We start from the raw sequence: 27,140 nt of genomic DNA on the forward strand, positions 1-27,140 counted from the left end.
TGTCACTCACAGTGCTGGTCCTGTCGCTTTTGCCTTTGAAAATCCTTTAGCCCCTCCTCACTGGTGACTGGGGCTTCCCAGGTGGCACTAGTGGTAGAGAACCTACCTGTCAATGCAGGAGATACAAGAGATGTGGGTTCGATTACTGGATCTGGAAGATCCCCTGGAGGAGGAAATGGCAACCCACTCCAGTATTCTTGCCTGGAGAATCCCATAGACAGAGGAGCCTGGTGGGCCACAGTCCATGGGGTGGCAAAGAGTCAGGCCCAACTGAGTGGCTTTCATTAGCATGTGCCAGGAATGAGCAAAGTTTCTTATCCTAATTGTACTTTCACCAATCCCTAAGTCCACAATATGTTCTTATCTACATTCATTTCCTAATGCCATCCTGTTCTTCTGGAATGTTTTTTGTTTTTTGTGTGTTTTTTTTTGTTTGTTTGTTTTTTTATCCCACTTCTGACTATAGAAGCCATATTTACTGTTTAATACTTAGTTAAAATGCCTTGTCTTTCCCATTATCATCCCTGACCAAATCAATAATTGCCCCATCTTCTGACTTAGATTCAACACGGTGTCCACATCATAGACTGCCTTGTCCCTGGCATGGCTTCCTTGCTGCAGCCTCCTCTCCAGGTGGGTGAACCTCCATGCAATTCCTCGGAATGGTGTCCCCTCCTTCTGGCAGGGCCCTGCTCACATTTTTCTACTGGCTTGCAGAACTCTTACTCCTTCTCCAACTGTTAAAATGAGCTCTAAAATATCTCCTTCAAGAGACATTTCCTTGTACCCTTCCACTCTGAGACCATACGATGAAAATCCCTTCTTTCTTTAGTTCTTCTCAGCCTCAGGTTTTATCTGTATCAGGACACTGGCTTCATACTGTTCAGTGCTCAATGAGTTGTTTACATGACTTTTCCTTAATGCAGTTTGAAACTCATTTGAACTATGGAAACCATATTCTCCTTGACTCTCTTATCTCTGAAGTATGTGGTTCAATTCTTTGCTCATAACAAAATCTTTAGTAAACTTTTGTGGAATGAATGAATGCACTCATAATTCATATTTGTCATGACATACAATGCTATACATTGCTGTCATGACATGTATCAGATATGTAGAAGCTTAATACATTGTATCTAGTCTCAGACATATATATATGTATGTATACATATATATATAGTTATATATATATCACCAACTCAATGGTCATGAGTTTGAGCAAACTGCTGGAGATAGTGAAGGACAGGGAAGCCTGGTACACTGCAGTCCATGGGGTCACAAAGAGTTGGACATGGCTTAGTGACTGAACAACAACAAAATAATTACATGTATAATTAAATTCTACTATTATATATATATTATATTAGTATATTATATAATATATATATGGCATATTGAAAAGCAGAGACATTACTTTGCCAACAAAGGTCCGTCTAGTCAAGGCTATGGTTTTTCCTGTGGTCATGTATGGATGTGAGAGTTGGACTGTGAAGAAGGCTGAGAGCTGAAGAATTGATGCTTTTGAACTGTGGTGTTGGAGAAGACTCTTGAGAGTCCCTTGGACTGCAAGGAGATCCAACCAGTCCATTCTGAAGGAGATCAACCCTGGGATTTCTTTGGAAGGAATGATGCTAAAGCTGAAACTCCAGTACTTTGGCTACCTCATGTGAAGAGTTGACTCATTGGAAAAGACTTTGATGCTGGGAGGGATTGGGGGCAGGAGGAGAAGGGGACGACTGAGGATGAGATGGCTGGATGGCATCACTGACTCAATGGACGTGAGTCTGAGTGAACTCCTGGAGTTGGTGATGGACAGGGAGGCCTGGCATGCTGCGATTCATAGGGTTGCAAAGAGTCGGACACAACTGAGCAACTGAACTGAACTGAACTGATTATGTATATCTATATCTCTCTATATAAATTCACTTGTGTATATGTAAGTGGTGTGTATATATATATACATATATATATATAATATATACATGCTTATTTGTATGTATGTGTGTATATATGTGTGTCTGTATATATATTTGTCCCTGGAGTAGGAAATGGCAGCCCACTCCAGTGCTCTTGCCTGGAAAGTCCCATGGACAGAGGAGCCTGGTGGGCTACGGTCCATGGTGTTGCAAAGAGTTGGACACCACTGAACAACTGTATTCATATATATTTGCATGCATGCATATATAGACACACTTATATAAAATAGACACTTTTATATTTGGTAGACAGTCCAATATATATAGAAAATTTGATATACAGTCCAATAAGAGAAGCTTACTATCACCTTCCCTTGAGCTAAATGTATCAAGAAAGCCCTCATGCTAAGTAGCAGGAAAGACAGACAAGATGGTGTTGTGGCTGTGAGTAAAAGCAGTAAGGCGCAGTGGTGTGGGCGCAGGGAACAACACGCTGGGAGCTGAGAGTCTCCCGTATTTCTCTCCATGGGGACCAATATGGCATTTTCCCAACTGCTGCCTCCATCCCTTGGTCACAGATGTTCCGACACTGTGCCTGTTGGGCCAGCCCCGTTCTTCATTCCTAGCTCTTTTCATCTTGGGGAGCAGCTGTCTTTCCAGGAAGAGATTAGACCCTTTGGAGCTTTGGGAAAGGTAGTGCTGGGACATGCTGGATGCTCTTCTATGTGTAAATCTAATCCCCCTCATTCAAACTCAGATAATCCGCTCCCTGCCAGTCAGTCTTCACGTCGTCCTCTCCATCTATGGTCTCCGCATCTATGCAAGAGAGGCTCAAACACACTTTTTGTTTCTTTGCCTTTCTCTCTATTCCATCTCTTCTCCACCCATTTCTCTCCCTCCCTTCCCTCCTGTCCTTCTCTCTCTTCCTTCCCCCTTCTGTTTGTCTGTCTTTTGCTTCCTCATTCTTCATCTTTAAGATATGACTCTGCTTTGATGTACTTGGTACACATAGTAAAAGAAGCTGATGGGTAAAATAGCCATCATCACTTCATATTGAATTGTTGATATATAGCCTTATGGTTTGAAAGCATCTCACCTGCTTGTTCTTGATTGTACAGTACATTAGGACAAATTGTTCTGTATCTTTCTTTGAAGGGAAGGCTAAATTCAGTCAAAGAGATGCTTAGTAACCTTTGATGTGAATTATGCCTCCAGTCTTTGAGGAACTGTGGGGGCACAGTTTCTGGAAATATTGCTGCAGTCAGCGATAACACTCGTAATTACTCTAAAACTGTAAATTTTAAAAGGCATTGCAGGGCCATCTTCGTCCTCCTACTTGGTTGTTTTTAAGAAATGCCTCTTTAAAAAGAAAGCAATGCTGATAAAGGAAATGGGACAGATTTTCTTACAGTGCCACAAAATTCCAGTCACATCAGAGTAATTGTCAATGAATTGATGACCAGACTTTGATGGTTGGCTGTTTGCTCTGCAAGAAAATAGAAATGCTTTGAGCAAGTTTTTTAAATGTCAGTACTATTCGGGATCTTGCATTTGCTAAAATCTTTCCTGAGGTGAATGCAAAGGCAGGGGAGCTTCACTTCTTTACTCACGTGGATCTTGAACCAAGAGTTTTAGAAAACCCAATTGTCTGTTCACTGTGGATTTAATTCTTATCTTTCATTCTTTCCCATTTAACAGAGACTAGATAGTAGGTTATGGATAAAGCCTTTTGCAATTTTTGTTTGTAAAAATGCCACTTGCAATAAAGAAATATCCTAATTGAAACAAATCAAATCTGTAGGAACCAGCCTCTCTGTGGCTTATTTTTAATCATTAGTATAAGAACATCCATCTCATCTTTATCTTTTACACATGCTTAGATATGCCTATTCTAAAAACCATCATTATTAGAAAAAAAGAAATAGAGTTAACCTGTGTGAAGTGATTATTTAATTTGACAAGGTTAGAATTAGTTTGGTTTTTTCTTCCCCCATCAAGAGTTGAAGGAAATTTTTGGCTGTCTTGGCTGGCTTACCAGCAATTTTTGTTTTTTGTTTTTTGTTTTTTGTTTTTTTGAGGTGTTTATCAGTGGATGGCAAATATGACCTGAGCCCTTAGGACATTGTTAAGTTTATATTTTTTTCTCTGCCAGTATCTGACAGGAAAAAATAAAATGACCATCTTACTTCCTTACTTTGTGCTTTTCAGTTCAACCCAATTTCTCAACAACAACAACAAAAAAACCCCCACACATTCATGCTGGCAGGGACTCAAGAAACCATGAGCCCATCCCTGACGCAGGTGGATGGTCACTTTGTCTTAAGGAGACTAAATCGGGGGACATTTCATATATGTTAGAAAATGAGTTTCAAAGTCAAGTTCAACGGGGAATACAAAAGTGCTTGACATGCACAAGATTATGGCTTATGTCCAGAAGGATAAATGTAATAGGAAACATCATCATTTTAAATTCTTAGTCAAAACTCATGCCAAAGGGAGAGGAGCTGTCAAAGGGAGGACTACTCATTTTTGCTTCGGTGTTTTCATTTGTATCTATCCCCCAATAATCAGTCTTCTTGGAAGCCTGTATAAAAGAACTATTACTTCATGTAGAAGATGGTTCAAAGACCCTCTGTGGTGAGCCATCCCCACGAAGAAAATTCTGCTTGTATGCTGAGTATTACTAGAGCCAGTGCTGTGGGAAGTGAGGCATTGATGATAAAGAGTAAAATGAAACTCTGCCAAAAACCTGTAGATCTTTCCCCTTCCATATTCACTGGATGTGCATTTTGTCTCTGGAAGTTGGGTACGAATGGCTGGGGGAAAAAGACCAAAAAATTAAGCCGTAACGTGACGGAGTGGAGATGTGTCTCCTGACCTTGTTTCCTTGTCCATCTTCTATCAGGCTGCTCAAGCCTCTTTATATCTTCTGAGAGGAGAACTCGCATCTCAAGAACAAAGGAATGAGCTGAGCATAGTTTTTGGTAGTAACAGATCTCACTCATTTTCACTGTTATGATGATGAGTCTTTGGTTTAATTATAATTCAGAATCTTTGGTTGCCAAGAGAAAATCAGATAATGTATGAAACATATTTATAGGTATAATTCCCTGAAGAGCTTCCAAATTAGACTAATATTTCTATGTCTTTGTTCATAAACTAAGCGAATGGTGAAGCTTGTCTTTGAACCTCTGAAAAAAGCATTGTTAACAGTTGTTGTTTAATCACTAAGTCATATCTGATTCTTTTGTGACCCCATGGACTTGTAGCCCACCAGGCTCCTCTGTCCATGGGATTTCCCAGGCAAGAATGCTGGAATGGGTTGCCATTTCCTTCTCCAGGGGATCTTCCCAGTCCAGGGATTGAACCTGAGTCACTTTCATCTCCTGCATTGGCAGACAGATTCTTTACCACTGAGCTACCAGGTCATGTGATATTTTTTGAAATGCAAGAAAAGTAAATTATGGTCATGGACCTAGATGCCAGGTACAGTTTAAAGTTATATACTGAATAAATTGATTTTTGTTCTTCCAAAAAAAGTAATATGCAAAGCAGAACATTAATGGAATTAGTAATTCATTCTCCAGTAATGTTTCCCACCCATGATTTCTCAAGATGATGTACAATAGCCCACCATAAATCACACCATAAATAAATTCTCTTCCTACTGAATTTTTGGCACTTCTGTCATAAAGCAATTTACTCTATATGTGTGCACCTACCTCTGAACTATCTATTCTGTTTACACAGTCTTTGGTAAATTTTCTCTGCTTACATATTGTTGTTATATTCTCATGATAATAGGTATTCTACATAGTACTTTTTAATGAGTAGGATTTAATTTGTAGATGCACTAAAATTTACTTAATTCCCTAATGGCCTTTGAACTCAATTACTAAATTATTTTTTCTTACATATACTGAAACATATGTACCCTTGTTCCATACCCGCGTGGTAAGACTAGCAAGGAAATTAAATTTTTAATGAAGAGACCTCTGTTGTATAGTGTGAAATATATTATTCAATACAACATCAGAAGTACTGAATTCCAATCAAGATTCTTCCCCTTAATAACTGTGCAGAATGGGTCTCAGCTGTAATTTGTGTATAATAACATACCTCCCAGAATTATGATAAGAATAAAGCCTATTAATGGACATGGGAATGCTTTCAAAAATGTGAACCATTATAAAACATTTTTGCTATAGATAAGTAATAAACGTTTGACAAACAAAATCCTTCCAGCTTATTTGACAGACATAAAATCATTTTTGCATGTTTATAAAAACACAGACCTTATCTGACACAAGCCTCTAATTCAGAAGACACCTCCAGTCTTCAGGTACTTTAAATTGTAGCAATCTTTTATATATTAAATACTTGCCCTATCTCCAAAATTGGAGTCCCCCCTAAATCTGTAATTGTTAGGTTAATCCGATAAGTTATTTTAAAGTTTCAAGAGGAACTGCCCCTGTGCTCCTTGTCATCTACCTTATGAAGCATGGTAGGTAGACTTGTTAGCCTAGATTGCAAAAATTAATAAAGGTGTCTCAGATATAAATTCAAAGACCTGGGGAAATGTTAAGAATAAAACAGTCCTTTAGTTTACCATGGTTGGAGTCAAATAATTTCACATTGCTTGGACACTAGCAATTTCAGCAATGACATTGCAGATGAACGGTCGACATTCTAGAATTGTCTGTAGGAGACACGATGACTTTGCCATCTTGAGCCTACCCAAGGTGGAAATCAACAAAGATGTGTCTGCTGCTGCTGCTGCTAAGTCACTTCAGTCATGTCCGATTCTGCAACCCCATAGATGGCAGCCCGCCAGGCTCCCCCATCCCTGGGATTCTCCAGGCAAGAACACTGGAGTGGGTTGCCATTGCCTTTTCCAATGTATGAAAGTGTCTACCTTTGTTCATTCCAAAATGTTGCTCCTCACACTTAACTCATTGGATAGTTCTCATTCCTATCTTCCTGAGGTTCAGAGAAAGATGGGCTTAACCAGAACACTAGCTCCAGCTCTGGGACATTTTAGTCAACACAGTGTCCTGTTGTTGTATGTTGGTCCATGGAAATAATAACCTAAGTGACAAGAAGACAGTGTATTTTCTAAATATTAAATGATGGGAATTGGATACAATTGGATTCTCAGAGAATGCAATATATTGTTATATGTGTTTTGAAGGGCAGACTTTGAGAGAAGAGTGTGTGTTATTGGGAACAAGAAGAAGATGAAGCGTCTACATGTAGTGGCTGGAAAGGAGCAGTCAATCTTAACTGGCAGGTGCAGAGCCCAACAGAGTCATAAAATTGTTAAGGTTAAAAAGTGAAGCACCTCCTCTGTTGGCATCAGTCTCTTACCTGGTTGATGATATTGTAAGCAATAAGAAAAGCTGCCTTCTTGAAGGAATATTAAGTTATAAATAGTGAAATGTTTTAAAGTTTTCCATGTATCCTTAGAGCTAATGGGATATCTGAAGTCATCAAGACCACAGGGAAAGAAGACAAGAAGTGACTAGAAACTCAGATAAGCCATATCTGATCTCCAGGAACAGTTAAACACTTATTTCCAAATGGGATAGTTATCTAAAAGAAACAGTATGCAAATTTTCCTAAGAATACAGTGCTAAAACTGTGTCTCATTACCTAACCTTACAATTGCTTGCATAGGGTAGATGGTGTCTTTACTGGCTTTGTAATTTAAACCTGTAAGGTGCTAATTTAGGAGAGAAAAAATCCAATTTTTTTTTTTTGCTGTTTTGTGATGTCTGTATGCTGTCTAGAAGAGATGCAGACATAAATAGCTTGAAAGTAAAGATTGGAGAAGGATATACCATGAAACAATAATGATTATGAGTAGTTATATTAATATCAAACAAATTTTAATATAGTAATATTATAGAAACAAAGAAGACATTTCATAATGTCAAAAGAGTCAATACATCAGAAAGATATCACAATTATAAATATATATGCACCTAATAATAGAAACTCAAATGCTTGAAGCAAAAACCAACAGAACTGAAAGGAGAAATAGGCAATTAAAGAAGTAATAGTTGGGGATTTCAATAATCCACTTCAATAACTGATATAAGAAGTAACTCAACAGGCTATGTGCTGAGCCATTCAATAATTCTCAGTACATTTTTTAACTTAAATTATGTAACGTCTGTTTTCTGACCACAAAGTAATTAAATTGCGGATTTAAAACAGAAAGAAATCTGTGCTAAATATTTCGATACTAAGATACTTCTAAATAACCCATGGGTCAAAGAAGAAACCAAAAAGTAATAAAAACATATTTGGAATTGAATGAAGACTAAAACAAAACAGACGTAAGTTATGGAATGCAACCAAAGCAACACCTAGAGGAAAATTTACAAATCTAAATGCTTATATAACACCAAAGAAAGTTTCTAATCCCAATGTAACCTAAGCTTTCACCTTAAAATACCAAAAAAGAAAACAGCAAGCCAAGTTGAAAGTAAGCAGAAGGAAGGGAACAATAAAGATCAGAACAGAAAAAAAAAAAATCTGTTTACAAATTACCAAAGTGGATTCAAAAAGAAATAGAGAATCAGAAAAGACCAGAACAAGTAAAGAAATTTAATTAGTAATTTGAAATCATCCCACAGACAAAAGCCCAGCCCCTCATGTCTTAATTAGTGCATTCTATCAAATATTTAAAGAAGAAATATCAGTTTTGACAAACAGAAAATGGATGAAAATGGAACACTTCTTACCTAATTTTTTGTCAGGCCAGATTTACCCTGATGCCAAAGCCAGATAAAAACATTACGGGAAAAGAAAACTATAGACCAACATCCCTTATAAAGATAGATGCAAACTCCTTAACAAATATTAACAAATTCAGCAGCATGTAAAAGGGGTTATGTACCATGAGCCTGTGAGATTTATCTTAGGAATGCAAGTTGGTTTATATCTGAAAATCAATCAGTATAATAACCACATAAAGAGAAGAAACAACAGAAAGCATAAGACTATCTCAGTAGACACAGAAACACATTTGACACCTACATTCGGGTGGGAATACACAATGATGCATCTACTTTGAAAATCATTTTGGCAGTTTCCTAAAAATGTACATAACCTTACCACATACCCTTGTAATTCCAAATTCCACTTCTAGGAATCTACACAAGAGAAATAAAAATATATGCCCACACAAAGAATTGTACATAAATGTTCACAGCAGCATTATTCATAATAGTCCCAAACTGGAAACAATTAAAATGCTTATGAGTTTTAAAATGTGGTATAGCCATATAATTAAATTCTATTCAGCAATATAAAAAGGAACAAAATACCGATACATTGTACAGCATGAATGAACCACAAAATCATTATCCTAAGTGAAAGAAGCCACACAAAAAAACAAATCTTTGTATTCTTTGATTCCATTTATATGAGATGTCCAGAAAAGTCAGATTTATTGAGACAGATAGTACATCAGTGGTTGCCTGGGTTTGGGGGTTAAAGCAGGATTGAGTGCAAATAGGCTCAAGGGAATTTTTTGGAGTAATGGAAATGGTCTAAAACTGTCTTGTGGTGATGGCTGCCAACTGTAAAAATTTAGAAAAATTATTTAATTTTGCATATAAAATGGGTGGATTTTATGGCATGTAAAAATATACCTTAGTGTATGCATATGCGATCGCTCAGTCATGTCTGACTCTTTGCAACCCCCCTGCCAGGCTCCTTTGTCCAAGGAATTTTCCAGGCAAGAATACTGGAATGGATTGCCATTCCCTTCCCCAGTGGATCTTCCTGACCCAGGGATCAAACCCAGGTCTCCTGCACTGCAGGTGTATTATCATCAATTCATTGAACTACATTAATTCATGCTGATTTGTTTCTTTTTAAATTAATTTTTATTGGATCATAGTCACTTTGTAATGTTATGTTGGTTTCTACTGTACAGAAAAATAAATCAACTCTATATGTACATATATCTCCTCCTTTTTTGGATTTCCTTCCCATTTAGATCAACACAGGGCACTGAGTAGAGTTCCCTGAGCTATACAGTAGGGTCTCATTATATATCTACTTTATATATTGATTTTTTCCTAATACTGCTTTATTTCCAATATTTTTATTAAATTAAGATTTTAATACTGTTATAGTAATTAGCCTCCAATTAAAATAAATAAATTTTAAAAATAGTTGTGGTTAATTTTCAAAGGGCTGAAGATAGTTTCCTTTTTTTCTTTACCATTGCTGTTATTTAATACCATGGTTAGAATGTTATAATATTTTTAACTTCAGCTTCCTTATTTCCAAAATAAGGGATTTGAACTAGATAATTACTATGGTCATTTCCATTTCTAACAGGCTGTGGATGCACATTTCTGATCTTTCTGTGTAAGTTAATTTTCAGAATTTTACTTTTTATCAAATAGTAGCTATATTTTATGCCTTGATGAAAATAAGTAAATGAAAGTATTCATATAAATATTTCATCCTGTTTCAAGATGTGTAATTTGTAGATAAGACAGTGCATCTAGTTCAGTGGCTTTTTTATGTAGAATAAAGTTGAGCCAAAACATTCAAAATTCACACTAAAAGACATTTAAATTGTCTTAATGTTTATATTAATACATTTTAATTATGTCTTCTATGATGAATTACACCAGTGTATTTGCCAATTTTTGTGTTTTTTTCTTATGTAGGTGTCAACTAATCATGGAATCAAAAATGTCTTTCTCCTACTAAGAGGGTTTTTAAACCACGATAAACATCAAATTCCCACTTTTATTTGTTTTATTTATGATCCTCATAAAATAGTATGACTATGGATCGTGCATAACGCAATTTGTATTTTGCTAAAGCCCAAATCCATCAATGGTATTGAATATGAAGTAAAAGTATGTTTGTAAGGCAATATTTAAACAGTCAAATAGTAAATAGAAAGTAGCAGACAACTCCAGGTAGATTTTTCTATTCTCTTAATATCCAACTTTAACTTGTAACAAAATCTTCTGAAAGGGTCAGTATCCAATTATACTCTTGTACTGAATGTTGAATACAGAAGCAGTTGCTTCTTTACAGGAAATATGCCTTCTGGAAACTTCTATAATGCATGTCAACTTTTTGAGGATAAAAAAGCACATTTGTTATCCTGGTTCAGAGATAATTGCTTGCCATTGGGCTGGCTGGAACGTAAATTATACTCATTTCTGTCAGCTAGCGTGTCAACTTCCTAAACTCTATCTCCATCTGCCCCTCTAGTGACAAGCTGAACATCATTTTGCCTTCCACCAAAATGATAATGACTCATAAATGTAAATTTCACTGAAATCACACGTGTGGAAACATTTATTAACTTTTCTCTTTTTTTTTTAGGAATAGAGAAATCAGATGAGTTATCTTGGTTAAGCAACATTATTAAAAAAAAAAATCCCTTCCAAACTCATTTGCTTTTTTCTTACAATAGTGTAAACATATTATTTACTTTCAGCTTTTTTTTCTGTGTTTTTTTTTTTTCCTTCTCTCTCTGTTTCAAGAACTCTATATGCATTTGGCAGTCAGGGCCCTAGACATGTGTGTCACAGAAGAGGTACTTGCTATGCCTTCCTCTAGAATGGGGTGGGGGTGGCGAAACCAGCCACCTGCACGTTCCCTTGTGCCAGGATTCTCGTCTCTAAGCCCAGAAGCCTCATTTTAGCACCACAGACTGTGACTTTAGGGAAAAGCCTTTAATAAAAATAGCTGCGGTCTCCAAAGTACCTACTATGTTTCTTCTTAACGTTCACCAAGTCTTGACTATTTGTCAGGCTCTGTTTTAAGCTATTTATAGGTATGAACTCATTCTAATTTTTATAAGAACCCTTGCTATGATGGGGCTCTTGTAAAAAAGATAAGATGCTGTTACGATGCCTGTTTTATAGATGAGAAAACCTAGGCACAGAGAGGTTCATACATATTCACAGACCAGGAGAGAGGAAGCCAGGATTTGAACCCAGGAAGTGTGGACCATTGGATATTACCCTGTTAATCACGATATGTGTTTATCCTGTAGCATACAACCTTATTCAGTCCTGAGAAGAACCTGATCGGGCGGGTTGAGAAAACAGATACTCAGAAAGGTAAGTTAGCGTCCTCAGCGGAACAGCTAAAGCAACTAGTAAAGTGGCAGCGCATGCCAGGCGCATGCTCAGAGTGCTCTGCGACGTCATAAGATCCACGCCTGCCTGTTGATCCCCTAAGAGGCATTGATGTGCTGAAGGTGGCGAGGTAGGAAAAGGTCATAGTGCTGCTGCTACACTCCATCCATTCCTGGCAAAACCCTTTCAGGACTGCGCTGAGCACGTTTAACTACTGTGTCACACCAGTTCTAGGCGGGAAAGGAAGATAATGGAGGGAGCTAAGCGCATCGTTGGGCTTCCCAGGTGGCTCAGCAGTAAGAATCTGCCGGCAACGTAGGAGACAGGGGTTCCATCCCTGGTTTGGGAAGATCCCCTGGAGGAGGACATGGCAACCCACTCCAGTATTCTTGCCTGGAGAATCCCATGGGCAGAGGAGCCTGGCATATGACAGTCCACAGGGTCACAAAGAATTGGGCATGACTGAAGTGACTGAACATGCACGCACCCACGCAAGCACACCATTACAAATCGTCTCTTTTTTCGGTATTAGGTACATTTGGTATAATGCACATATAACTTGTTCATCTAGATTTTTACAGAAAAAAAAAAAAGGCAATGCGGTTTTCTTATAAAGACATGAGGTACTGGCACATTAGTCTTACATTTACCCTTGAGGATAAGAATTCTTGCTGATAAGAAGTGAGCAATAAAATATGGATACCATGTCTCTAGTATTTAAGGATAAAGCGATAAACATGCAGATGGGGCCATTAATGAACATTAATTGCTTTAAATTAGGTTTTATTGTGCAGCGGGTAAATTGGAAAGTACACATTTGCATTGGTAATAGAAAATTAATTTAAATGCTTCAGGAAGCAAAATATCACCTGATGTGCTAAAACCTGTTATTTGCAGTAGATGTCAAAGGAAACTTGAAGGGCACTATGTATTAAAATAAAATAAAATAAGCTATGCTGGAGGTACACATATGTGAACACCTCCTTGAGTGTACACCCTGACAGCTACTGAGTTTGCCTAGGCCAGGATAGCTCCAGATGGGAATTGGTTTAATGTTACGTGTTTATTGCACTGTGTCGCCAAAGCATGGTGGTAATGTAATGGTGCACATGAATCCGAGTGGAGCCCTCAGGGAGGTCATTGGATCCCTGCTTCTCCCTGCTTCTCCCTGCAGGAAGGACATGTTGTCTTGACATCTTCCAGAAGAAAATGCTGCCTACCCAGTCTTGTAAATGCTTGGAGGGACAATGTGTCTCCCTGTTCTAGTGGCCCATTTCTAGCTGGGACCCATCTGGGCTCACATCAAGAAATCTCTCTCTCATGCCTCCCTTAGTCTCTGCAGAGGTGGTTTAAGCCTGTACCTTCTTATTTAGTTTCTGAAGAGTTGGTAACCAAAGGATATGCATGATTTGATGGTTCTCCAAGTTTCCTATGTTACGAAGGTAACCTTTGTCTTCTCTTTAACACTTAAAATTTTCTTTTCATACCACTATTTTGCTCTGAATGCTGCTCTGAAAATGATATTATTTTAAAATATTAAAAAATTCTCTAATAAGGGAGGTACATTATAAAGACCTTTCATTTTAAGAAAGAAAATAGTAGGAAATTGTCATTATACCTATTCTATTGACTCAGCCCATGGTTGCATCTCCTTAAAATAGGGTAGAGGAATAGGGTTGGGAGGAAGAGCAGAAAATTGAGCCTTAAGTAGCACAGAATACACCATTGTGGGGTTGGGAAGACAAATTGAAGCTGGAGACTTAAAATTTGAAAGTCATCACTTTATAGATTATTTTCAAAGCTATGGGATTGTCTGAGATCAACTAAGGAGTAAATGTAGAAAATGAAGTTACTATAGAAAGAACTGAGCCCTTGGGGCACTTTGGCATTTTGAGGTCTGAAAAGAAGGGGAGGAGTCAATAAAGAAGACTTAGAAGAAGTGAGGCCAGAGCTGAAATAGGAAAGTTGGGAGAATGTGGTGTCCTGGAAACCAAATAAAGAAAACGCTTTAAGAACATGGAAGCAGCCAGCTGTGTTTAATGTTGCTAAGAGGTCGAATCAGAGGAGGTCCTTGTTGACCTTGGCAAAGTCATTTTTAGTGGTGTAATAGGGACAAAATCTATTTGAGATAATTTCAAGGGAGGTTGGTGGATAAAAGGCAGAGCTAGTGAATATAGACATCTTTTCCCCAGGAGTTTACTATAAAGAGAAATAGATAGGGTGAGAGCAGAAGGGACTGTGAGATCAAGAGTAAAGTCTCTTAAGCCAATGAGATCTTATAGCAGGAATGTGTTCTAGTGGAAATAATTCGTAGAAGAGCGAAATGAGAGAAATAGTGGTTCTAGAGAGAAAGGAACTTTCAGGCAGAGAATAATATCCAATACACAAGTGGAGTATTGTTCCTAGATCCATCCAGGGAGAATTCTCTGTTGTTATTGGATAGAAGTCACATATGGGCTTCCCAGGTGGTGCTAATGGTAAAGAATCCACCTGCAAAGCAGATGTAAGAGAGATGGTTTCGATCACTAGATCGGGAAGATCCCCTGAAGGAGGACATGGCAACCCACTCCAGTATTCTTGCCTGGAGAATCCCAGGACAGAGGAGCCTGGTGGGCTACAGTCCCTGGGGTCACAAAGAGTCAGACATGACTGAGGTGACTTAACACATGAAAGTCACGTATATGGGTACAGATGGAGGAGGTTTCGAGATTTGGCTCATTAAATAAAATCCTGAACTGCTCTTTTTATATATTTGAGTCAGATTTTGTTTCAGGTAATCAGATATTTTCCCGAGGCTTTGATTAATCCACTGATGCTTGAAAAACTGTTGTGTCAAATGAGTAATGAGCAGCTAACAGAAATGGAAAATGCCGTGCTATTTGTGCAGCCTAAAGATCTTGTAAGTGCTTTCTGCCGAGCATAGCTGCCTGCCTTGGGGGTCCCTCCACCGATGTTCCACTCTGACCATCCCTTGGTCAGGCCTTCTGAAACTTGGGATCAAACCTCCCAGTGCAACAGAAGCAGCCAGGAACTTCAGGAGGAGTTTACGGAACACTTAGGGAAAATGGAAGTACACCACTTGAGAGAAGCTTGTTCACTTATACTGGACTTAGGAGTCCTGGGTCCAAATGCCATCATACCCACTCTCCCAAATCCTTTAGAACTCGGACCAGAAGGAAGTCTTTTCTCCTATATGTATTTAAAGAGCTGCTCACTTTCTGCACCAGGGTTCACCCTCTTCCCAAGCTGACTGACAGTGGCAATTCCCTGCAGCCGAATCTCTGCCTACCTAACTGCAAGGACGTGTCCGTGACCCGTGCCCTGGACAGAACAGTTGCCATGACCCAGTTCCCATGTGAGGGCTGCCGTAACAAAGAACCCCAGATTGAGCAGCTTAAACAGCAGGAATTCACTTCTGATTAGTTCCAATGTTATCAGTCATTCTTCTTATCAGTCATTTTGCTTTGTAGGCACTTTGTGGGCAACTTAATCTAGAAACTCATGTCCTTTATTTCAAGGATATTTTCCTTATTGATTTTTGAATGTATCATTTTCTCTTGTGCTTTCTGTTTCTTGAACTTTTCGTTTCAGTTTCTGAGAGGTTTCTTAAACTCACCTTGTACTTGCTGATCCTCATGTTGGTATTTTACATTTCTGCTATTAAAATTTTAATATCTAATACCATGTTCCTCCTTTCAATAGCATCCAATTTTTGGTTCATGATCACAATATTTTCTCACCCCTTAGGATTTTTTAATTAGTTGTTTTAAACTTCCTTGTCTTCCAAATGCTTTAAAAATAATGGCCCATTTTTACCTCTTTTATGCAGGGAGATTTTTTTCAAGTGTCTGAATAATTGCTCATATTATTAGTAAGTAATAAAATCTTATAAGAAGATCATCAAATATGTCAGCTTTTTTTTTTTTTTTTTTGCTGAGTGACTTCCAAGTGTCAATTTCTCTCTCTCTTTTCTTTTCTTCATATAGGTGGTCCTTTTTCTTAGAGAAATAACCTCTAGCATCCTTCTGAAGGGGTTGAACCAGCTAGCATTGTGGGAGTTCAGTAGGAGAGGGGCCAAGCTTCTCCTCACTCTGAGGAGTTAAACATTCACAAGTTCTACATGCAGCCTGTCTTCCGTGACCCTCAAATGGACTCACAGTTCTCGAGTTCACAAACTGATCTAGCCTCAGCAGAAATAAACAGTCCTTCTTCAGGATGAGGGAGAGCCTTGGCAGCACATGGCACTTCCACTTTCTGAGTCTGGGGTCAGCAGTGTTCACTGGCTGACTTCTTCTTAACCCAGCCCCCAGCTCAATGCCTTCCCCTCCATCTCCATGCCTGCCCCCATGCACTGTAGACTGATATTTCAGCTTCACTTTAAACATTTTTTTCTATGTCTCTTACTTGATTTAGTCTCCTGTCCCATCTCAAGAGAAATATCCCTGTGACTTTATGCCCTTTCTTTCTTTACTATTTTTTTAAATTAAAAAGTCGTGATTCAGGAGAAGGCAGAGATAAATGCAAGGATTCCGTTTACCCTGTTTAACTTTAGTGTGAAATACCAGGAAATGTAGCATCTGAATAATCCATTCCAGCTTTGGCTGCACCATGTCCAGCCTTCCTTCCAGGGTAAGATGGAGAGAAGTCCAGGCTGCATGCTTTACTGCAGGAGTTCAGTCTCCATTCCTGATCTTGGAGAAGCCAGTGCTTGGACAAGAATGCAAACAGAAGACCAACACACATACACACCGATATAAATTGAAACTTTAAGTGTACATGTAATTCTATAAATTTAGCTCTTCCTAAAGAGCTGGAGTTAAACCCATATTTGATAAAAATCAAGAGCTATATTTCCTGACTTTGAGGAACAATAATTCATCACTGTATTATAAATATATATATATGTTATTATAAATAAATATTATACATATATTATTTTTCAGCTGTAAGATGAATAAGGTCTGAGGATCAAGGGTGTGACATGGTCGCTACAGTGAATAACATTGTATTGTATAATTAAAATACAATTATACTCAATTTCCAGTACTAAAAGATATATTTTTATTTCACCCTAAAAAAAGGACATTTTGGTTATTTCACTGAGTATAAGACTTCCTCAAGAATAAAGTGGTTAAGTGAGCGGGAACATTTTCATATTTGCAGAATGAAAAAGGTCCCACTTTTTGGAAGAGAGAAAAGATTTCTTCTCAAATAAAGGATGGTCTCTCCCAAAACTAAATCTCATTTTCAATTTGTATGCTTCTCCTTCTATCATTTGGAACAGCAGTTTTGTCCCATTTCAAAACAGTGTAAGATCAAGTGTTTCCGGACATGTAGTTACTTAAGTGTTTTAACAAAAGGTGTTAAACGTCACTGATCATCAGGAAACTGAGTGAGAGAGAATCTCACAGCTGTTAGGAAGACTGTTGTTGAAAAGACAAGTGATTAATCCTGGTGAGGATGTGGAGGAAAGAGAATCGCAGTGCACTGCTGGTGGGCGTATGAGCTGGTACAGCCACTGTGGAAAACAGTATTGGGGTTCCTCAAAAAGTTAGACGTAGAACTAGCCTATGAACCAGCAACACCCCTTTTAGGTAGACATCCAAAAGAAATGAAGCCACTATCGAGAAGCAGTATCTGCGCTCTCATGTTCACTGCGGCGTTATTCACGATAGCCAAGACATGGAAACAACCTAAGTGAATGTGGTATATTTATATACATTGGAATATAGTCAGCTGTCATGAAGAAAGAAATCTGCCATTGGTGACAACATAGATGCCGTGACACTGAGTGAAACAAATCAGAGAAAAACAAATACTGTACAGTCTGACTTATATGTAAAATTAAAAAGAACAAAAATCAACAGACTCATAGAAATAGAAAATAGAGTGGGTGGTTGCCAAGCTCTGGGGGTCTGGGGGAGAGAGGGAGGGGTGGGTCAAGGGGCACAGATTTTCAGCTCTGAGATGAATAAGTTCTGAGGATCAAGGGTATGGCATGGTGACTATAGTGAGTAACATTGTATTGTATAATTAAAGCATAATTTAATTATAATTATATAAACTAAGAGAGTAGAACTTGAGTATTCTCACCATAAAATAAATAAGTAAAATATATAAAATGATTTAAAGAAAGGGGGGGAGAAGGTGAAGAAGGGGAGAGCCAGCAGAGCTAACTGTAAGGTTAAACGAGGTTTGGAATTGGACTTGGATTTCAGCCTGAGGCAGCCTGGAGGAGTACCCTCTCGGCAGTTTCCACTGAGAGCCCACATGGTCCCTCCCCGCGCTGTCACTTTTCTCCATGTGGAGCTGTACCTTCTTTATATTTTGACTCTGAGTCTGCCGTAGCCACACATGAATGCTGGTACACACCAGTCTGGTTGGGCAGCTCAGTCACTGTCCAGCTGGGTGCTCAGCTGTGTCCTCGGCCAGCCCACAGGGTCAGTCAGCCTAAACACGAGTTACCCTCATGTCACTTGCTAATCCCTGGTCCAGTAAGAGCCACCTGTGCACCCCAGGGACCCCAGAGCTGCATCTTGGCGCAAGACTTTGTATTAGTTTGCTGGGGCGGCTGTAATAAAGTCCCAAGCTGCATGGCATACATGACAGACATTTATCTCCTTCCAGTTATAGAGGCTAGATGTCCAAGATCCAGGTGCTGGTAGGGCTAGTTCCCTCTGAGAACTGTAAGGGAAGGATCTATTCCAGTCCTCTCTCCTTAGCTCATCTTAATGGATGAATGACCGTCTTCTCCCCGTGCTTTCATATCATTTTCCCTTTGTTTGTGTCTGAGTTAGAATTTTCTAGAAGGACAGCAGTCATACTGGATTAGAGTGCACCTCATTTTACTTTAATTACCTCTTAATGACTTGTATTTCCAAAATATAGTCACGTTCTTAGCTACTGGAGGCCAGGAGTTCAAATTCTGAACTTTTGAGAGGACAGAATTCAACTCCTCACAGGCTCTATGGGGTAGAGCTGCCTGAACCAGAAACCAGCTCCTAAGGTACAAGCATCATAACTGACATGCTCAGTGTGATGTTCAGCTTTGTTACATTTCAATGAAACAAACTGAACTAAATGAAGTTGAATTATCCAAGAGTCCCTCCTATCAATTATGGGTAGTGCCAGACTCAAGACGTTTCCCTGATAAATTGCTTTGTTTCCCATGCCTTCCTTAAGAGACACAAATAACAGTGTTTTTGAAAGTCCACATTTCCAGATTGTGGTTGTCTAGCTCAAAGTTTTTGAGGTCTAAGTCATAATTTTCTAAATTATTTATGATTGTGCTCTTCAAAAAACACCGAGAAAAATCCGACAAGTCTTGTGAAGTCAAGATAAATGACACCTTCTGTTCCCTTTCATCTGTAAGATCCATTACTGTGTCAGGAGAGTAATTTAGATGGCTGTGATTTGTTCCCCCAAAAGTTATTTTGGTTCTTCCAGCACCTTCTCATTGGGTGTGGCCATCAGCAGGTTCTTTAGTTAGAAAATCTCTCCAAGTGAACTAGAAACAGAAGAGGGATCATGGTCATAGTCAGTGGAAATGAGGTGGCTTTCTATTTTACTTTGTTCAGTCGCTCAGTTGTGTCCAACTCTTTGACCCCATGGACTGCAGCATGCCAGGCTTCCCTGTCCTTCACTATCTCCCAGAGTTTGCTCAAACTAAGGTCCCTCTAGTCAGTGATGCCATCCAACCATCTCAAGCCTCTGTTATATATGTCTTTTGTCAATACTGCATCATGATACGTGCTGGAGATCTCTGAAATAGAGCAAGGGTCATCTTTATGGATGGTCAGGGAACTTTTCAGATTAAAGGAAAATCATCACATGATATTGAGTCTTAGATTACATTATATGGGGTAAAGTACAAGAACATCTATGTTGTTGTCTTGAAGCTCAGAGTTTTCTATATTAAAGCAAGTTGATTAGGTTGGTTTGTACTTTGCCAGTGTATCTGTTCTCTGCCAATAAAGATGAAATAAATTGTAAGATGAGACAGATCATTAAAAGAGGAGGTGAGTGAGTCAGATTTCGCTGATTACATTTTGGCTAGCTTCGTCTCTCCTCCCCTTTTTGTCGGCAAATGTGGCATCTGGATGTATTGAAAGCCTCTCTATTAAATAGGACATGAATGAGCTGGTGTTCCTACAATGGTCATGAGTATTTCTTGGCATTTCGAATTTCACTTAGACATGTATGTGTACGTGTGTGTGTATGTGTACGTGTATGTGTGTGTGTGTGCGCACGTGTACATATTGAGCATTTTTTGTTCAAAAAAATTAATATGAAAGAGAAGATTACAGAATTTTCATTCCCTGTGCTGTATTTCTTTTTAAAAGAGATTTATTTTCAAGATATTAGCAACTCTGTGCCTGCATCACTTTGTGCTCAACTCTCTTATATGTCTTATGACATTGTGTTGTAAATATTTGATTACATCTCTTTTCTCCTCTTGAGAACTTGAGTCATACTAGACTCACATAAATCTCATTTCAAATTTAAGTGAATATTGTACTCGATCAAAACGTTTATTTATTTATTGTTTCACACTGAGTTCTTTTTTTCTCATACTGAGTCCTTTAACATAGAGAAATTTTTTTTAGGACTTGGGCCTACAATACTTGGTAATGCTCCTATTTATAATACATTATTATCACTTTCTGGCTAATATTTAAAACCAGATAAAGCAAGATTGGTCTTCCAAAACTCACATGCAATGTGAAGAATTGATGGTAATTCTGAATCGAGCCACTTTGATTCAGATTCTAATTTACCTAATTAACTGTGCACCTACTAATTACCACACTATGCATGTCATCATTTATTTATTTTTATTATCAGTTCAGCACTTTATGCAGCCTGCACAGCATGAGGAAAAGAGAACGAAGAAAGCAGAATTTCAAGTGGGTGCTTTTGTTATTTATAAAACAATTGGTTAAAATGTCAACCCCGAGCTCGCCCTGAGTATGGAGATGATGGGAAAATTACATCTCTTTCCTTGACTGGTCAAAAAACAAAGAAGTCACTCCTGTAGGGACCAAGGGAATCAGTGCAATGCCCTCATCCATATAGCAAGTTCCTCTGTGCTTGTTGTTTCACTTCCATAAGGCTATATGACCTTCAGATACCAACCTGTTCCCATAGTAGACTATTGGGTAGAAGCAGCACTTATGTTAGGAGCCCCTGGTGGCTCAGATGGTAAAGAGTCTGCCTGCAGTGTGGGAGACCTAGGTTCAATCTCTGTGTTAGGAAGATCCCCTGCAGAAGGAAATGGCAACCCACTCCAGTATTCTCGCCTGGAGAATCCCATGGACAGAGGAGCCTAGCAGGCTCCATGGGGTCGCAAAGAGTCGGATATGACTGAGCAGCTTCACTTGAGCACTTATGTTTGGGTCCTAAGCATCTTCATATTATCCACAAGAGGCTCACATCCCAGCATCTTAACAGCCAAAAGTTGACTGATGGTTCAACTGGTTAACTAATTGGTTCATTAATAATGAGAAACGTGAGCATCTCCTTAGAAAGCTCTGAGCATGCTTGTTTAAGGCCCACAGCAGCATCTCCAACTGCCTCACCCCAAGAGACACGTAGGACCAGAGACTCTTCACTACCCTGCAAGCCCAGAAACCACACAGATTCTTACTATTAAAACAATTGCACAGACACACCCATGTGTATATCTGAGTACCTTTAAAATGTAGAAGAGAATTGAGCACAAAGTGATACAGGCAATGATTGCCGAAGGTTCTAGTAGGCATGGGTGGTGGGTGAGATGAAGAATGAGGGAGTGCATAAAGGTACTTAAAGTCTATGTGGATCTGTCTATGCTCTTCCCTAGTTTCCTGTGTCCACAGATACCTTCTTTCATGGAGGTCAACCCCCGGTTACTATGGCAACCATACTGTATGCTGCAGATTGGTTTTTGCCATTTCTTTCTTTGAGACAGACGTCAGACATTCATTCATCAAACATGTAAGGATCTGATATTTGCTGAGATTCAGTAATGGGATCAAAAGTTCCAAAAGACCAGTCCTGGCCTTGAAAGCGCTAGCATTCATTGGGAAAGTGTGGGTGTAATAAGAAATGGGGTTCCTGAAACTCCAAAGTCCCTGTTCTTAACTTAAAAGTGGAGGTGGTAGAAACATGAGGAAGGAGGACAAGAAAGGGAAATAGACTGAAGAGCTGGGATAATAGGCTCTGTTTTTTAGATTCTCCACAATTTTGGTTCCAACAAGAAGAATAGCACTTAGTCATATAAATTTTGTTTGGATTGATTATATGCATGTATATTTGAAATAAAACCAGGCACAAAAAGCAAGGTTTATGCTGTCCAAGGTAAGAATATTTTGTGAAATAGGAAATTATGACACCTGTTTTCAACCAGTCACCTTTGTCAAATCTGAGACATCAGCGTCAACTTTTCTTTCATCCTCATACTCAGATGCTTGACTGGACTTTCTCTCCATCCTCGTTTCCTTTGCTCTGGACTCTCATGGATCTCTTAGCTTCTGTCGTGCTACCCCCCACCCTGAGAACTATTCCTCATTCTGCTGCTATTACACTTACCTCCCAAGAAAGCAAACCTGAGCCTGTCACTAACCCAATTACAGCATTCATTGGCCACATTGTCCAAGATTAAAGTCCAGACCCGTTGGATGGTCATGCAAGGCCCCTCATTAACCTAGATTCTTTTTAGTATTGCCACCTGTGGATCATATGCCTTTAATAAATTAATTTTCAAATATATTTTTCTTAGTAGCAGACTACTTCTTCAAAGGAAATCGAATTTCAGTATGGCAAAAGCCACTACAATACTGTAAAGTAATTAGCCTCCAACTAAAATAAATAAATTTAAAAAAAGAAAAATGAATGAAATGGGGCTGTTGCAGTTCAGCTGTGGACAGGGAGTCCAGGAGTCCTCGACACTCATTCTTCCATTTCTTCCACTCTGCCTTCCCTTCTGCACCAAGAGGTTCCTTGTAGCCCACTTTTTAGACCATTGTATCAGTTTAGGCTTGCTGATTTGTGGCCATTTACTGAATAATCCTATTCTTAGGCCTCATCTAGAAATCTGCCAGTTTCAGTGCTTCCTCATCCATTAGTACAGTATTCTGTTTGGTATCCCCTTCTGCAAAGCCTGTGATGACTACTCAAACAAAATCAAGGGTTTATTTAATGTAATTGTTTGGGTATATTCCATAGATGGAGCAATTGGAGACCAATGACATGTATTATTTAGCTTTGTGTCTGGACCAAAGAGGGTACTTTATACATATTTGTAGTGGATGCTTCAGTATTTGGGGAACTAAAAAAGTCAATTTCATGAGGAAGTGGAAGTGTTAGTCGCTAAGCTGTGTCCGACCCTTTGCACCCCCATGGACTATAGCACACCAGGCTCCTCTGTCCATGAGATTCTCCAGGCAAGAATACTTGAGGGTGTTGCCATTCCCTTCTCCAAGGGATGTTCCTGACTCAGGGATCAAACCCAAGTCTCCTGCATTGCAGGCAGGTTCTTTACCATCTGAGCCACTATACCTAACAATTATCTTTCCTCTCAAGAAAACATTAACTAATACACAGGGCTCAGGCCAGCTGTTAAGACTACCTGTCCATAAGCAGACACATATGTCTTTATACATGAATATATAACCTCTTCATATTCACAAATACATATTAAACTCACTGAAATTGTGAGTTTAATTGCATAAATTAGACAAATATTTAGGTGGCATGTGAAGTGAAAGGTGCTGAGTCATGTCCGACTCTTTGTGACCCCATGGACTATACAGTCCATGGAATTCCCCAGGCCAGAATACTGGAGTGGGTAGCCTTTCCCTTCTCCAGGGGATCTTCCCAACTCAGGGATCGAACCCAAGTCTCCCGCATTGAAGGCAGATTCTTTACCAGCTGAGCCACAAGGGAAGCCCTTGTGGGTTATTATTAGGTGGTATAATAATTTTTAAAGCATCCAACCTTCGTATCATTTATATTCTCTTTATATTGACCGTGTTCAGGGACACCTTGCCTTCCATAGCTAAATGCTTTATTCCTCTTCTATGTTTAGTTTATCCTTTGTTCTTATGTTGTTATGGATAAAGACTTGTAGAAACACAATGATGCTTTGATGCATGCTGAATTATCAGAGGACCTCCAGATAGAAACTGGGGAAATCAAAGAGAATAACTTTTTTTTTTTTTTTCATGCATTCCCAAACATGAACCCCCTCCCACCTCCCTCCCCATAACAACTTTCTGGGTCATCCCCATGCACCAGCCCCAAGCATGCTGCATCCTGCGTCAGACATAGACTGGCGATTCAATTCACATGATAGTATACATGTTAGAATGTCATTCTCCCAAATCATCCCACCCTCTCCCTCTCCCTCTGAGTCCAAAAGTCCGTTATACACATCTGTGTCTCTTTCCCTGTCTTGCATACAGGGTCGTCATTGCCATCTTCCTAAATTCCATATATATGTGTTAGTATACTGTATTGGTGTTTTTCTTTCTGGCTGACTTCACTCTGTATAATCGGCTCCAGTTTCATCCATCTCATCAGAACTGATTCAAATGAATTCTTTTTAACGGCTGAGTAATACTCCATTGTGTATATGTACCACAGCTTTCTTATCCATTCATCTGCTGATGGACATCTAGGTTGTTTCCATGTCCTGGCTATTATAAACAGTGCTGCGATGAACATTGGGGTACATGTGTCTCTTTCAATTCTGGTTTCCTCGGTGTGTATGCCCAGAAGTGGGATTGCTGGGTCATAAGGTAGTTCTATTTGCAATTTTTAAGGAATCTCCACACCGTTCTCCATAGTGGCTGTACTAGTTTGCATTCCCACCAACAGTGTAGGAGGGTTCCCTTTTCTCCACACCCTCTCCAGCATTTATTGCTTGCAGATTTTTGGATCGCAGCCATTCTGACTGGTGTGAAGTGGTACCTCATTGTGGTTTTGATTTGCATTTCTCTAATAATGAGTGATGTTGAGCATCTTTTCATGTGTTTGTTAGCCATCCGTATGTCTTCTTTGGAGAAATGTCTATTTAGTTCTTTGGCCCATTTTTTGATTGGGTCGTTTACTTTTCTGGAGTTGAGCTGCATAAGTTGCTTGTATATTTTTGAGATTAGTTGTTTGTCAGTTGCTTCATTTGCTATTATTTTCTCCCATTCAGAAGGCTGTCTTTTCACCTTGCTTATAGTTTCCTTTGTTGTGCAGAAGCTTTTAATTTTAATTAGATCCCATTTGTTTATTTTTGCTTTTATTTCCAGAATTCTGGGAGGTGGATCATAGAGGATCCTGCTGTGATTTATGTCTGAGAGTGTTTTGCCTATGTTCTCCTCTAGGAGTTTTATAGTTTCTGATCTTACATTTAGATCTTTAATCCATTTTGAGTTTATTTTTGTGTGCGGTGTTAGAAAGTGATCTAGTTTCATTCTTTTACAAGTGGTTGACCAGTTTTCCCAGCACCACTTGTTAAAGAGATTGTCTTTACTCCATTGTATATTCTTGCCTCCTTTGTCAAAGATAAGGTGTCCATATGTGTGTGGATTTATCTCTGGGCTTTCTATTTTGTTCCATTGATCTATATGTCTGTCTTTGTGCCAGTACCATACTGTCTTGATGACTGTGGCTTTGTAGTAGAGCCTGAAGTCAGGCAAGTTGATTCCTCCAGTTCCATTCTTCTTTCTCAAGATTGCTTTGGCTATTCGAGGTTTTTTGTATTTCCATACAAATCTTGAAATTATTTGTTCTAGTTCTGTGAAAAATGTGGCTGGTAGCTTGATAGGGATTGCATTGAATTTGTAAATTGCTTTGGGTAGTATACTCATTTTCACTATATTGTTTCTTCCAATCCATGAACATGGTATATTTCTCCATCTATTAGTGTCCTCTTGGAAACACAGATAAATAGCCTAGAGACAAGGATTGAGAAGATGCAAGAAAGGTTTAACAAGGACCTAGAAGAAATAAAAAAGAGTCAAAATATAATGAATAACACAATAAATGAGATCAGAAACTCTCTGGAGGCAACAAATAGTAGAATAACGGAGGCAGAAGATAGGATTAGTGAAATAGAAGATAGAATGGTAGAAATAAATGAATCAGAGAGGAAACAAGAAAAACGAATTAAAAGAAACGAGGACAATCTCAGAGACCTCCAGGACAATATGAAACGCTCCAACATTCGAATTATAGGAGTCCCAGAAGAAGAAGACAGAAAGAAAGACCATGAGAAAATCCTTGAGGAGATAATAGTTGAAAACTTCCCTAAAATGGGGAAGGAAATAATCACCCAAGTCCAAGAAACACAGAGAGTCCCAAATAGGATAAACCCAAGGCGAAACACCCCAAGACACATATTAATCAAATTAACAAAGATCAAACACAAAGAACAAATATTAAAAGCAGCAAGGGAAAAACAACAAATAACACACAAGGGGATTCCCATAAGGATAACAGCTGATCTGTCAATAGAAACTCTTCAGGCCAGGAGGGAATGGCAAGACATACTTAAAGTGATGAAAGACAATAACCTACAGCCCAGATTACTGTACCCAGCAAGGATCTCATTCAAATACGAAGGAGAAATCAAAGCTTTACAGACAAGCAAAAGCTGAGAGAATTCAGCACCACCAAACCAGCTCTCCAACAAATTCTAAAGGATATCCTCTAGACAGGAAACACGAAAGGGTGTATAAACCCGAACCCAAAACAATAAAGTAAATGGCAACGGGATCATACTTATCAATAATTACCTTAAACATAAATGGGTTGAACGCCCCAACCAAAAGACAAAGACTGGCCGAATGGATACAAAAACAAGACCCCTCTATATGCTGCTTACAAGAGACCCACCTCAAAACAAGGGACACATACAGACTGAAAGTGAAGGGCTGGAAAAAGATATACCACGCGAATAGAGACCAAAAGAAAGCAGGAGTGGCAATACTCATATCCGATAAAATAGACTTTAAAACAAAGGCTGTGAAAAGAGACAAAGAAGGCCACTACATAATGATCAAAGGAACAATCCAAGAAGAAGATATAACAATTATAAATATATATGCACCCAATATAGGAG

General features: G+C 38.8%; 1 protein-coding gene and 1 pseudogene across 1 annotated transcript in view; both read left to right on the forward strand.

The window, feature by feature from the left end:
* HS6ST3 (heparan sulfate 6-O-sulfotransferase 3) overlaps positions 1-27,140 on the forward strand; it is a 733,136-nt gene that overhangs the window by 535,629 nt on the left and 170,367 nt on the right. The gene's annotated exons all lie outside the window — the stretch shown is intronic.
* On the forward strand, positions 5,386-16,049 carry LOC114116715 (ubiquitin-conjugating enzyme E2 variant 3-like; annotated as a pseudogene).

Source organism: Ovis aries, chromosome 10 (assembly GCF_016772045.2).
Source record: "Ovis aries strain OAR_USU_Benz2616 breed Rambouillet chromosome 10, ARS-UI_Ramb_v3.0, whole genome shotgun sequence".
In the NCBI taxonomy this organism is placed as follows: Eukaryota; Metazoa; Chordata; class Mammalia; order Artiodactyla; family Bovidae; genus Ovis; species Ovis aries.